The following is an 11,419-nucleotide window of genomic DNA, read 5'->3' on the forward strand; positions in this document are numbered from 1 at the left end:
ACTAGAATATAGTCTTCTTGACCACAATTTCATGTCTTTGTTGCTGCTCTATTGCCAGCACCCAGAACAGTGCTGAAAACTCAATGGATTTTTTTAAATAACTAAACAATAAGATTAAACAATTCCTAAGTAATTATTCTGTTCTAATCAGCAAACTCAGAGTTTGAGACCACAGTAGAAAAAATAGCAGGCAACATAAACTTAGGTTACTCTGGATTAACTAGAAATATTTAATTCCTCCCTTGTTGAAAACACTGGGAATCTTTACTCTGTGAGCTTGCTCGTGCACATCCACGAGTTCCTCAATGCTTTTGGCTTGGTGTCACGGTGTTCCTCCTGCTCTACTCAAGGACTTACAAGGTTTTCTTCAATGCTCACTTAGTTGTTCATTGAGATACTGTGCTTGACTTGAGGAATATGTATGGTTCTTAAAACACAGTTCAAAATTCAAGTGGCTTTTTGCCATGAACAGGGTGGCAGCTCTGCAAATAAGACACAATTTCCCATTGGAGCAAGGAGAGGAGTTGTGGAGGGAAGAAAGGGGATTCCCATAAGGCCTGAGGCTGGGTAAGCTCCAGGCATGTGTGTTCACTATGAGGAGAAGCCTAGTCAGTGAGGGATCAGGACCTTGGTAATGCCAACTACAGATTTCCTTAAGTCAATGGTCTTTTCAGGAAAGTATGGGAATCCAGTGGGGAAAAATTCTCAATGTTGTCATTATTCCTAGCATTTATCAATGTCTTTTATGTATAGTTTATGTCCTCTTTGGATCGAAAGTTTCATATTGTGAACTTTGCCTTCGTCCCTTCCCCTTGATGATTTCTTCTCTCTTAACCTTACCAAAATCCGTCTTAGTTTTCTCTTCAATCTTGAAAACATTTTGTAATTGACAGTGCCCTAAAACATGTTTCTAGACACTAGTGCATAGCTCCATTTCACATTCTTGCCCTGTGTAAGGGTCAATATTTGCTTTGCATACTGTACAACATTTTGGTTCCCTAATGCCTCTTGAGAAATTTAATTTTTAATTTAGGCAGAAGAAGTAACCTTTCAAACCAAGAAATGGTACCTATACCAGATATCTGCAGGAAGAATCCATCTAACTGCACAGTGATGGTAAGTTTCTTGGGTTGAACCCTGGTCCCCTACTTTAGAGGCCTGGGAATGGGATGATTATTAGCAAAGCACAATAATGGAACTATAATTTGAGTTGGGAGTAATTGCCACCCCAGCAGAAAGTTTTGCATAATTTTAATTTAGGAAAGACATTGACCTGAGCTCAGAGCTATAACCTGAGTTCTTATAAAAGGACAATTGTATAAACATGGCTCAAACACCTAGTCTATGAAACACAATGAAGTTACAAAATTAACCAACTGTACAGTTGAGGTGGTATAAAGAAGAAATCTCTGGGCTGGTCCAGTGGCACAACAGTTAAGTTCACACGTTCTGCTTCAGTGGCCCAGGGTTTGCCAGTTTGGATCCCGGTTGCAGACATGGGACCACATGGCAGGCCATTCTGTGGCAGACGTCCCACATATAAAGGAGAGGATGATGGGCAGAGATGTTAGCTCAAGGTGAGTCTTCCTTAGCAAAAAGAGGAGGATTGGGAGCAGATGTTATCTCAGGGCTAATCTTCCTCAAAAAAAAAAAAGAAGAAGAAGAAATCTCAGTGCATGCAAGAGAGTAACACACCGAGCAAATGTAACTTACATGGGGAAGGTTTTTAACCAGGAACTATGACTGACTGATTAGCGTAGAATTCATACATAGAGAAAAGAACGAATGAACGTCTGTGGGCAGTGTTTTAAATGCCTCTTATCTCCTCCAATAAGCAGAAATCTCACATTGGGGAAGAACCCATTGAATAAAACTAGAGTGAGATGTTTTCACTCACAGGTTAGCAGTGATTTAACATATGTGAAGTCACATGGGCCCAGGAGGCCCACCTCCATAAGCTGTTGGACCAACTGAGGCAGCAAAGCCATGAGGAAACACTGAAGTTTCACCTGGAAAATACCCAAGATATTCTGCAGGACATGAAACATTGGTAGGCAGACCAGATTCAAAAAGACAGAAGGGGATGGCCTTAAATCCATAATTAAGGTCAGATGAAGCCTGCTTAGGAGCCCAGGGGTGTGCCCAGGAAGTTCAAGATGAAAATCTTGCTTCTAACTTCGGAGAATGTTGTGGACTTTGCTGCTCTGTTCTCAGCCAACTCAGGAGGTTCCAGGGAGAATTTTGATCTGAATAGCTTATGGAGGGAGGTTTCAAGGCCATGTAATTTAAACAAGCGCAGTCAAAGAGATGGCTGCAAGTCAAGAAAGCAGGGCTTCTGGAGTGGTGAGAGTCACTAGGACAGATGGGAGAGATGGGGGGATGGGGAGGGTGTGGGTGCACCAACAATGCACTCCTCGGGTCCCCAAGATGCCAGATGTCTGGGAAGCAGCTGCCACAATGGCCTTTACCACTGCAGCCAACGCCAATGCCATTTCCCCAACCACCAAGAACACCACCGCAGTAGGCTGGACAGGGAAGTTAGAAGTAGGTTCCAAGTTCACCACTGTGGTCTCAAATCTGGACCTGGGCATGTTGGGACTTGGTCTGATAGGAGTGGTGGGGCAAGAGGAATTACCCTGAGGCAGGGGCATGAAGATCCCTGAGCTCCTCTCCAAGTGCCATTTGTTGCATTTGCATCTGTTGAGCTGAGGTGGATCCCTGCCCCAGAGGTGAGCAGAGGCAGCCCACTACACATGCCACACCACAGGGGGGCCCCACCCCACCCAATGCATCCCAGGAGGCTGTCGGACACCACCCCCACTGCTGGTGCCCTTGCACCGGCTGCTGCCAAGTTCGTCATCCTCCCTCGGGAGCCCGGCCTGGGCTGGAAGGGGCCCGAATGTGGAGGGGCTGAGACACAGTTTGGGCACACTAGCTGCCTGTCAGCCTCCTGCTCCAACCAGGCTGATGACAACTGCCAGGGTACTTTCAGGTCTCAGGGCCCTTTTCCCCATCTAGACCCCGGACAGAGACTCATCCCAGGGAGCTGGAATGGCCGGCCTCCTTCAGACACAGCAGGCTCCTCCAGAGGATACACCTCTCCCTGTGCCCTGCCACAGTGCACCCAGGGAGATGGCCAGGGGAAGGCCTGCCTTGGACCTTAGTCATGGATTTCTCTCAAGAGTAGAGCTCTGGGCAGCAGGAGGGCATGGCTTTCGTGAGTCCAGAGTGAACGGAGGTGCCTGCCCATGGAAGGGCAGGCCTGCCAATTTCGCCACTATTTCCACAGGGGGCGTGGCATGCCTAGTGTGGCCACACTCCTTTGGCTAGCGTTCCTGAGCCCTGTTGACTTGTCAAACATTTACTGCTCCGTGTTGAAAAGTTCCTTCCTGATGGGAGGCCTTGTTGTTTCAAACAATAAAGGAGGCCCCGGATGATCAGCATGTAGGAGGGATAGCCTTACCCTGCCCCCTGGTCCCTGATGGGCAAAGAGGGGCAGAAAGCTATTTTCAAAGGATGGGAGTGGGACCTGAGCAGAAGGGGAGAAGGGGATGTGAGACACAGTTGTAGAAGTTGGGAACCCCAGTTCATCTGCAGCTGCACCTGGCCACCTCCAGTGGGCTCCCCCACACTTTCAGTGCCACAAGGAACTGTCCCTCAGCAAGCCCGAGGGCCTTTATGAGTCCAGTCACCTTTACTGTGCATGCGTAGATAGAAAGAACGGTTTTCCCTCCATGGAGTGGGGCTTCCAGAGTGCTAACAGTCAATAGGACCCATGGGATTTATCAGTCAGTTGGGGAGGGGCGGGTGCACCCACCATCCTCTCTTCATTTCCCTGAGATCCTAGATCTGGTGAGAGTCACTTGAGGTTTCCGTGAGATTAGTGGAGTTCTCCCTGTGTTGTAGGGGGTCTTGTTGAGGTAATGGTTGCCCTCTGTGATATCAGGTCTCGGTGAGGTCAGTGGGGGGGTCTCTATAATGTCACTGGAGGTTTCTCGGAGGTCATGGGAGTTCTTTGTGTGTTCAGGGAGTTCTCTGTGAAGTCAGGAGACCTCGCTTTGAGGGCAGAGGGTGTCACTATGAGGTCAGTGGAGGTCTCTGGGTGATCAGACAGGTCTCTGTGTGGGCATGGGATGTCTCTGAGTGGTCAGGGGGAGTGTCTAAAGTGTCAGGGAATGTCTCTGTTAGGTCAGCTGAGATCTCTATGTGTCCATGAGGGCAGAAGGGGCGTCTATGAGGTCAGAGGTGGTCTCTGTGAGGTCATGGTGTTATCAAAATCAAAGTGTGTTGAATACTTGTGAGTTAAGTTGGCATGAGCACACTAAAGCTATTTGGGGACATAAATCTTGCCTCATTTGTTTGTCATCCAGCCCTTGACTATTGGGGACCACTGATAATGTTGTGCAGTAGCTTCCCTCACTTCGTCTGTAGTAAGTTCACAGAAGGTGTCAGTTCACACAAGGGCAGTGTGGAAATTATTGGTAACTGGAGAAGCTCTCCTGATGGAGTGGCCATTTTTGCAGATGCAGCTGCCACGTTATGTCCTTTTGTGGAATCTGATTCCTCACTTTGATGGGCTTTACCCTGGATCCCAGCTACTTTCTTGGGGACCTGTACCGCATCTAGCAGTTTAAGCATCTCCGGCCCATGTCCATGGTTCACTCTGGGGCCCTCTGTGGCTGGAGCTCACTTCTGGGCAAGCATGGCTTAAAGACACATTGGAATCAAGGAGAAGGGCAGCAGGGTTTAAGATATGACAGGATTTTAAAGAAATCTGAGGGGAATCTAGCATCATATCTTGATAGTGCAGTATTGTATTTTGGGATAGCTGGAGGCGTCCTCAGTAACTGGTAGACTAGAGAATTGATGTAGGGGTCCAAACCCTCATAGGTAGGCCCATAGCCAATTTTTTGGCTTTCTTGATTAACAGGCAGGTGGCAGCTACAGATCTCAAGCATGGGGACTATCCTTTCACCACGGTGTCTAGCTTACCCCCATTCAAAAGTGTCCACTTATGGTCCCTGTAGTTTATCAGAGAGGCTAATAGCCATGTATCCAATGTTAGGAATCCAAAGAAGGAAAAACCTAGCCATCCCTTTAGACACGTTATACACCTTACTGGCTAAGAAGTTGAACATACTTAAGTCAATTCTGGCTCTACCAGGGGACAGAATCAGATCTGACAGGATTACCATTCACCCTGAACACAATCTAGATGCCAAGTGTAAGTTCAGTTTGTCACCTGTGCTCCTGACCAACCAGCCAGAAGAGCACACGTTCCCACAAAACCCTTCTTGGGTTTGAATGCTCTGATAGGGAGGCTCACAAACTCAGGAAACCTTTCACATATTAAGAGCAGGATGGAAGAGGTGCATAGAGCAAAACATGTGTGGCAGGGAGGAGGAGCTCCCAGAGCCTCTCTGGGTGTGTCACTCTCCCTGAACCTCCTCGTGTTCAACAACGCAAAAGCTGTTTAACGTCCATCCTTTTGGGGTTGAATGGAGACTTCATCACCCAGGCATAGTCGATTCAAACATTGGCTATGGGCAATTCAACAAGAACTTCAGCAAATCTCCCCCACCTCCACGGCTCAAACCAACCACAGGTGTGGGGTGGAGGCGGGGATGGGCGAGAAACTTTGCACCTGCAAATCGCACAATTGGTTTCCCCGGCACCCAGCCCCCACCCTTAGGGCCTTTCCAAGGCTCACCTCGTTAGCATCAACTCAGGTGGCGTTGAAAGGGGCTTGTTAGGAGTAACACCAGACAAACCACTTCACCTTTCTGGCTCTGGACTTATTTGAGGAACTGAGCACTAAAGTAATTCTCGTAACCAAAGATGCCCCATGTGGCGCTCATATGGGCAATTACAGGAGTTTTAGGTGCTCTGTGCCAGAAACGAAGGGAAGACGTTTACTGTTATAGCCCCAGGAGCGCACAGCGTTGACAGCACTAAGGTCTCGAGCAAATCTAGATTCCCCTGTTCTGAAAACTTACTGATCCCGGGAAAGATTCCTCCTTCTGGCTTCTGGCTTCCAGGGGTATATGTTTTACCCAGGGCCAGCCACCTACCTGCTTCCATTTTACCTTTCCTGGCGTGGCACCGCCTGCTCACACCACCCGTCCTTGGGCCCATAGTTCCGAGTTAGCCCTGCTTGAAACGTGTAGGGGAATCTCTTCCTTCTCAGGGGCTGCTGTATCCTGTGAGAGGGCCATCGGCTCACCTCCCCCACTTTTTGGCCCTTGGATCTCGATTTTCTCTTGTTCCCGGCCTGTGGACGCCCCTAACTTACATAGCATGTCCCTCCCTAGAAGGGGGAGGGGAACGGGGCCTTCTGGTACACACAGCGAGGAATCCTTCAGCGGTTTGGACCCTGTTTCACAGGTCCAGGGCTCCAGAAATCTTTTGGTCTCTCTCTTTCCCTATACCTCCTTCAGTTCACACTTTCCTTCAGAAAGGTTTCCCTTGTGGGCATTCAACACCAAGAACATGGCTCCACTAGGGAGCAAAGATTCAGCCTGCTCTCCTCCTTCCTGCCAAGGTCACCAGGGCCTCCCGGAGCCAACCAGGGGTGGGGGGCGGGGGTGTTCGCTCAGCCCCATCACATCCCACCTGTAGTCAAGGGAAACTGCCACGGCTCGGTCTTCTTTGATCCCTTCCCTCCGTGGGGATAGTTCGGACAATCCTGCCACCAACACCCTTCCTGTTGGCAGCCCCACAATGGTTAGCCCCAGCCGTTGTTGGTGGCCTCCTGGCCCCTCGGTGGGGGCCAGGGTTACTCACCCATGGCATATGCCTCCTTTCCCTCAGGTTACCTTGAGGAGACTGGCGGGCCACAGCGAGCAGGGCGGCCTGCCTTTTCATCTTCTTGTCTTCCTTTTCATCCTCAGCTTCAACCTGGTTATTGAGCACCCTCCACGCAGGCCCTCGTAGCTGTGCAGGACTGGTAGCAGGACCGATGGCCAACTTTTGGAGTTTCCCACGGGTGTCTGGAGCACTTCTGAGATCTGAAATACGGATTCAGGATCACTGTACTGCCCCGGGCCTCCAGGTCCCAATTTGTGTATCGCCTGAGGCAGTCCTGCGGCCTCTGGAACGAAGGGGTGGGGAGCGCCCTCCTCAGGGTCCTATTGGACCTCTCTTAATTTAGGCCACGTAATGGGTGGCTGGCTTACTCTTTGCATGGCTTTCAAAAGCAGACCCCAAAAATATCCTCCCTTTCCTCGATGCTCAGGATCATTGGGATTCCACCCTGGCTCAGTCTCTGGCACAGCCCGTCCACCAGGCCTGCGGATGTCCAATCCCGGGTCATCTTCCTTCCCTGCTTGTTCTTCTGGCTTCAAACGGAACGGATGACTTTTCCTCAGGCATGAGGATTGTAGTCGTCAACAGGCTTGGACTATCTGCCCAGGTTGGAACACGAGTGTGGAAGATTCCCTTCGTCGGGCTTATGGACTCCTCTGGGTCAGCGCTCAGTCCTTTCGTGTGTGCCTTCCAATCACACAGGTCAGAGGTGGAAAAGGGGACGTGCACATCAATAAGCGTCCCCTCCCCGTCAGGCACCTGTCTCAGGGGTGGTATCCCAGGTGTGTCACTCGTTCCTAATCTGGCTGTACACTCTGGAAGAGGAGGGGGAAGGCTCTCTGCCTGTGGCAGCGTCCAGGTCCCCGTAGGGGGATGGGGTGGTGGGGGAGAACAGCAAGGGGTTTGGCCCTGTGCCGGCCTCTGGCTCAAGCAGGGGTGAGGTAGGGGGATGAGGTGGCGGTGCCCCAGGGCTCACCAGCTTGCTGGCCTAACGGTGGGGCCAAAGAAGCTGGAGTACGCGAGTGAGGCGGACTCCGAGATGGGCTTTCCTTAGTATTTGCACCCTCCCTCCAGATTCCACCAGCCATGTGACAGTCTGCACATTGGGTTGCCCATCCATCTCTGATGGACCTACTCCTGCTGCCCACAAACGTGCAGCCACCCTGGACGCCTGCCGTGCTGAAGTGGCACGCAGCTGGTTAGGATCCAGGGCGGAGCCTCGGGTGGAGAGGCAGTCACTACTTGTCTGGATAGTGTTGCTGAAGCCAGAGGCTCCAATCGGAGAGTGGTTTTCAAGGAAAACTCGGAGTCCTCAATTGTCTGTGACGATCTCTATGGATGTTCGGGGCTGGGCACCTTTCTATTCCTCTCTTTATTCTTTGGACCCTTGCGTGGTGGATTCAAGGCATGACTCCTTGTGATTTTAGGGAGCAGTGTGTGGTTAGGGACACTGAAACCCGCTTTGATTTTAGTAACACCGTGACCTCACAGAGACCACCTCTGACCTCATAGACGCCCCTTCTGCCCTCATGGACACATAGAGATCTCAGCTGACCTAACAGAGACATTCCCTGACACTTTAGACACTCCCCCTGACCACTCAGAGACATCCCATGCCCACACAGAGACCTGTCTGATCACCCAGAGACCTCCACTGACCTCATAGTGACACCCTCTGCCCTCAAAGCGAGGTCTCCTGACTTCACAGAGAACTCCCTGAACACACAAAGAACTCCCATGACCTCCGAGAAACCTCCAGTGACATTATAGAGACCCCCCCACTGACCTCACCGAGACCTGATATCACAGAGGGCAACCATTACCTCAACAAGACCCCCTACAACACAGGGAGAACTCCACTAATCTCACGGAAACCTCAAGTGACTCTCACCAGATCTAGGATCTCAGGGAAATGAAGAGAGGATGGTGGGTGCACCCGCCCCTCCCCAACTGACTGATAAATCCCATGGGTCCTATTGACTGTTAGCACTCTGGAAGCCCCACTCCATGGAGGGAAAACCGTTCTTTCTATCTACGCATGCACAGTAAAGGTGACTGGACTCATAAAGGCCCTCGGGCTTGCTGAGGGACAGTTCCTTGTGGCACTGAAAGTGTGGGGGAGCCCACTGGAGGTGGCCAGGTGCAGCTGCAGATGAACTGGGGTTCCCAACTTCTACAACTGTGTCTCACATCCCCTTCTCCCCTTCTGCTCAGGTCCCACTCCCATCCTTTGAAAATAGCTTTCTGCCCCTCTTTGCCCATCAGGGACCAGGGGGCAGGGTAAGGCTATCCCTCCTACATGCTGATCATCCGGGGCCTCCTTTATTGTTTGAAACAACAAGGCCTCCCATCAGGAAGGAACTTTTCAACACGGAGCAGTAAATGTTTGACAAGTCAACAGGGCTCAGGAACGCTAGCCAAAGGAGTGTGGCCACACTAGGCATGCCACGCCCCCTGTGGAAATAGTGGCGAAATTGGCAGGCCTGCCCTTCCATGGGCAGGCACCTCCGTTCACTCTGGACTCACGAAAGCCATGCCCTCCTGCTGCCCAGAGCTCTACTCTTGAGAGAAATCCATGACTAAGGTCCAAGGCAGGCCTTCCCCTGGCCATCTCCCTGGGTGCACTGTGGCAGGGCACAGGGAGAGGTGTATCCTCTGGAGGAGCCTGCTGTGTCTGAAGGAGGCCGGCCATTCCAGCTCCCTGGGATGAGTCTCTGTCCGGGGTCTAGATGGGGAAAAGGGCCCTGAGACCTGAAAGTACCCTGGCAGTTGTCATCAGCCTGGTTGGAGCAGGAGGCTGACAGGCAGCTAGTGTGCCCAAACTGTGTCTCAGCCCCTCCACATTCGGGCCCCTTCCAGCCCAGGCCGGGCTCCCGAGGGAGGATGACGAACTTGGCAGCAGCCGGTGCAAGGGCACCAGCAGTGGGGGTGGTGTCCGACAGCCTCCTGGGATGCATTGGGTGGGGTGGGGCCCCCCTGTGGTGTGGCATGTGTAGTGGGCTGCCTCTGCTCACCTCTGGGGCAGGGATCCACCTCAGCTCAACAGATGCAAATGCAACAAATGGCACTTGGAGAGGAGCTCAGGGATCTTCATGCCCCTGCCTCAGGGTAATTCCTCTTGCCCCACCACTCCTATCAGACCAAGTCCCAACATGCCCAGGTCCAGATTTGAGACCACAGTGGTGAACTTGGAACCTACTTCTAACTTCCCTGTCCAGCCTACTGCGGTGGTGTTCTTGGTGGTTGGGGAAATGGCATTGGCGTTGGCTGCAGTGGTAAAGGCCATTGTGGCAGCTGCTTCCCAGACATCTGGCATCTTGGGGACCCGAGGAGTGCATTGTTGGTGCACCCACACCCTCCCCATCCCCCCATCTCTCCCATCTGTCCTAGTGACTCTCACCACTCCAGAAGCCCTGCTTTCTTGACTTGCAGCCATCTCTTTGACTGCGCTTGTTTAAATTACATGGCCTTGAAACCTCCCTCCATAAGCTATTCAGATCAAAATTCTCCCTGGAACCTCCTGAGTTGGCTGAGAACAGAGCAGCAAAGTCCACAACATTCTCCGAAGTTAGAAGCAAGATTTTCATCTTGAACTTCCTGGGCACACCCCTGGGCTCCTAAGCAGGCTTCATCTGACCTTAATTATGGATTTAAGGCCATCCCCTTCTGTCTTTTTGAATCTGGTCTGCCTACCAATGTTTCATGTCCTGCAGAATATCTTGGGTATTTTCCAGGTGAAACTTCAGTGTTTCCTCATGGCTTTGCTGCCTCAGTTGGTCCAACAGCTTATGGAGGTGGGCCTCCTGGGCCCATGTGACTTCACATATGTTAAATCACTGCTAACCTGTGAGTGAAAACATCTCACTCTAGTTTTATTCAATGGGTTCTTCCCCAATGTGAGATTTCTGCTTATTGGAGGAGATAAGAGGCATTTAAAACACTGCCCACAGACGTTCATTCGTTCTTTTCTCTATGTATGAATTCTACGCTAATCAGTCAGTCATAGTTCCTGGTTAAAAACCTTCCCCATGTAAGTTACATTTGCTCGGTGTGTTACTCTCTTGCATGCACTGAGATTTCTTCTTCTTCTTTTTTTTTTTTGAGGAAGATTAGCCCTGAGATAACATCTGCTCCCAATCCTCCTCTTTTTGCTAAGGAAGACTCACCTTGAGCTAACATCTCTGCCCATCATCCTCTCCTTTATATGTGGGACGTCTGCCACAGAATGGCCTGCCATGTGGTCCCATGTCTGCAACCGGGATCCAAACTGGCAAACCCTGGGCCACTGAAGCAGAACGTGTGAACTTAACTGTTGTGCCACTGGACCAGCCCAGAGATTTCTTCTTTATACCACCTCAACTGTACAGTTGGTTAATTTTGTAACTTCATTGTGTTTCATAGACTAGGTGTTTGAGCCATGTTTATACAATTGTCCTTTTATAAGAACTCAGGTTATAGCTCTGAGCTCAGGTCAATGTCTTTCCTAAATTAAAATTATGCAAAACTTTCTGCTGGGGTGGCAATTACTCCCAACTCAAATTATAGTTCCATTATTGTGCTTTGCTAATAATCATCCCATTCCCAGGCCTCTAAAGTAGGGGACCAGGGTTCAACC

At 50.7% G+C, this 11,419-nt stretch overlaps 1 non-coding gene across 1 annotated transcript; it reads left to right on the forward strand.

Annotated features, from left to right (window-relative positions):
* The first annotated feature begins 6,939 nt into the window (after window positions 1-6,939).
* Window positions 6,940-7,084, forward strand: MIR8919 (microRNA mir-8919). The gene is given in 1 exon segment (NR_127905.1): window positions 6,940-7,084. It is a non-coding gene; the product is annotated as a microRNA 8919 (primary transcript).
* The last annotated feature ends 4,335 nt before the right edge of the window (window positions 7,085-11,419 follow it).

This window comes from Equus caballus, chromosome X (assembly GCF_041296265.1).
Source record: "Equus caballus isolate H_3958 breed thoroughbred chromosome X, TB-T2T, whole genome shotgun sequence".
Taxonomy (NCBI): domain Eukaryota; kingdom Metazoa; phylum Chordata; class Mammalia; order Perissodactyla; family Equidae; genus Equus; species Equus caballus.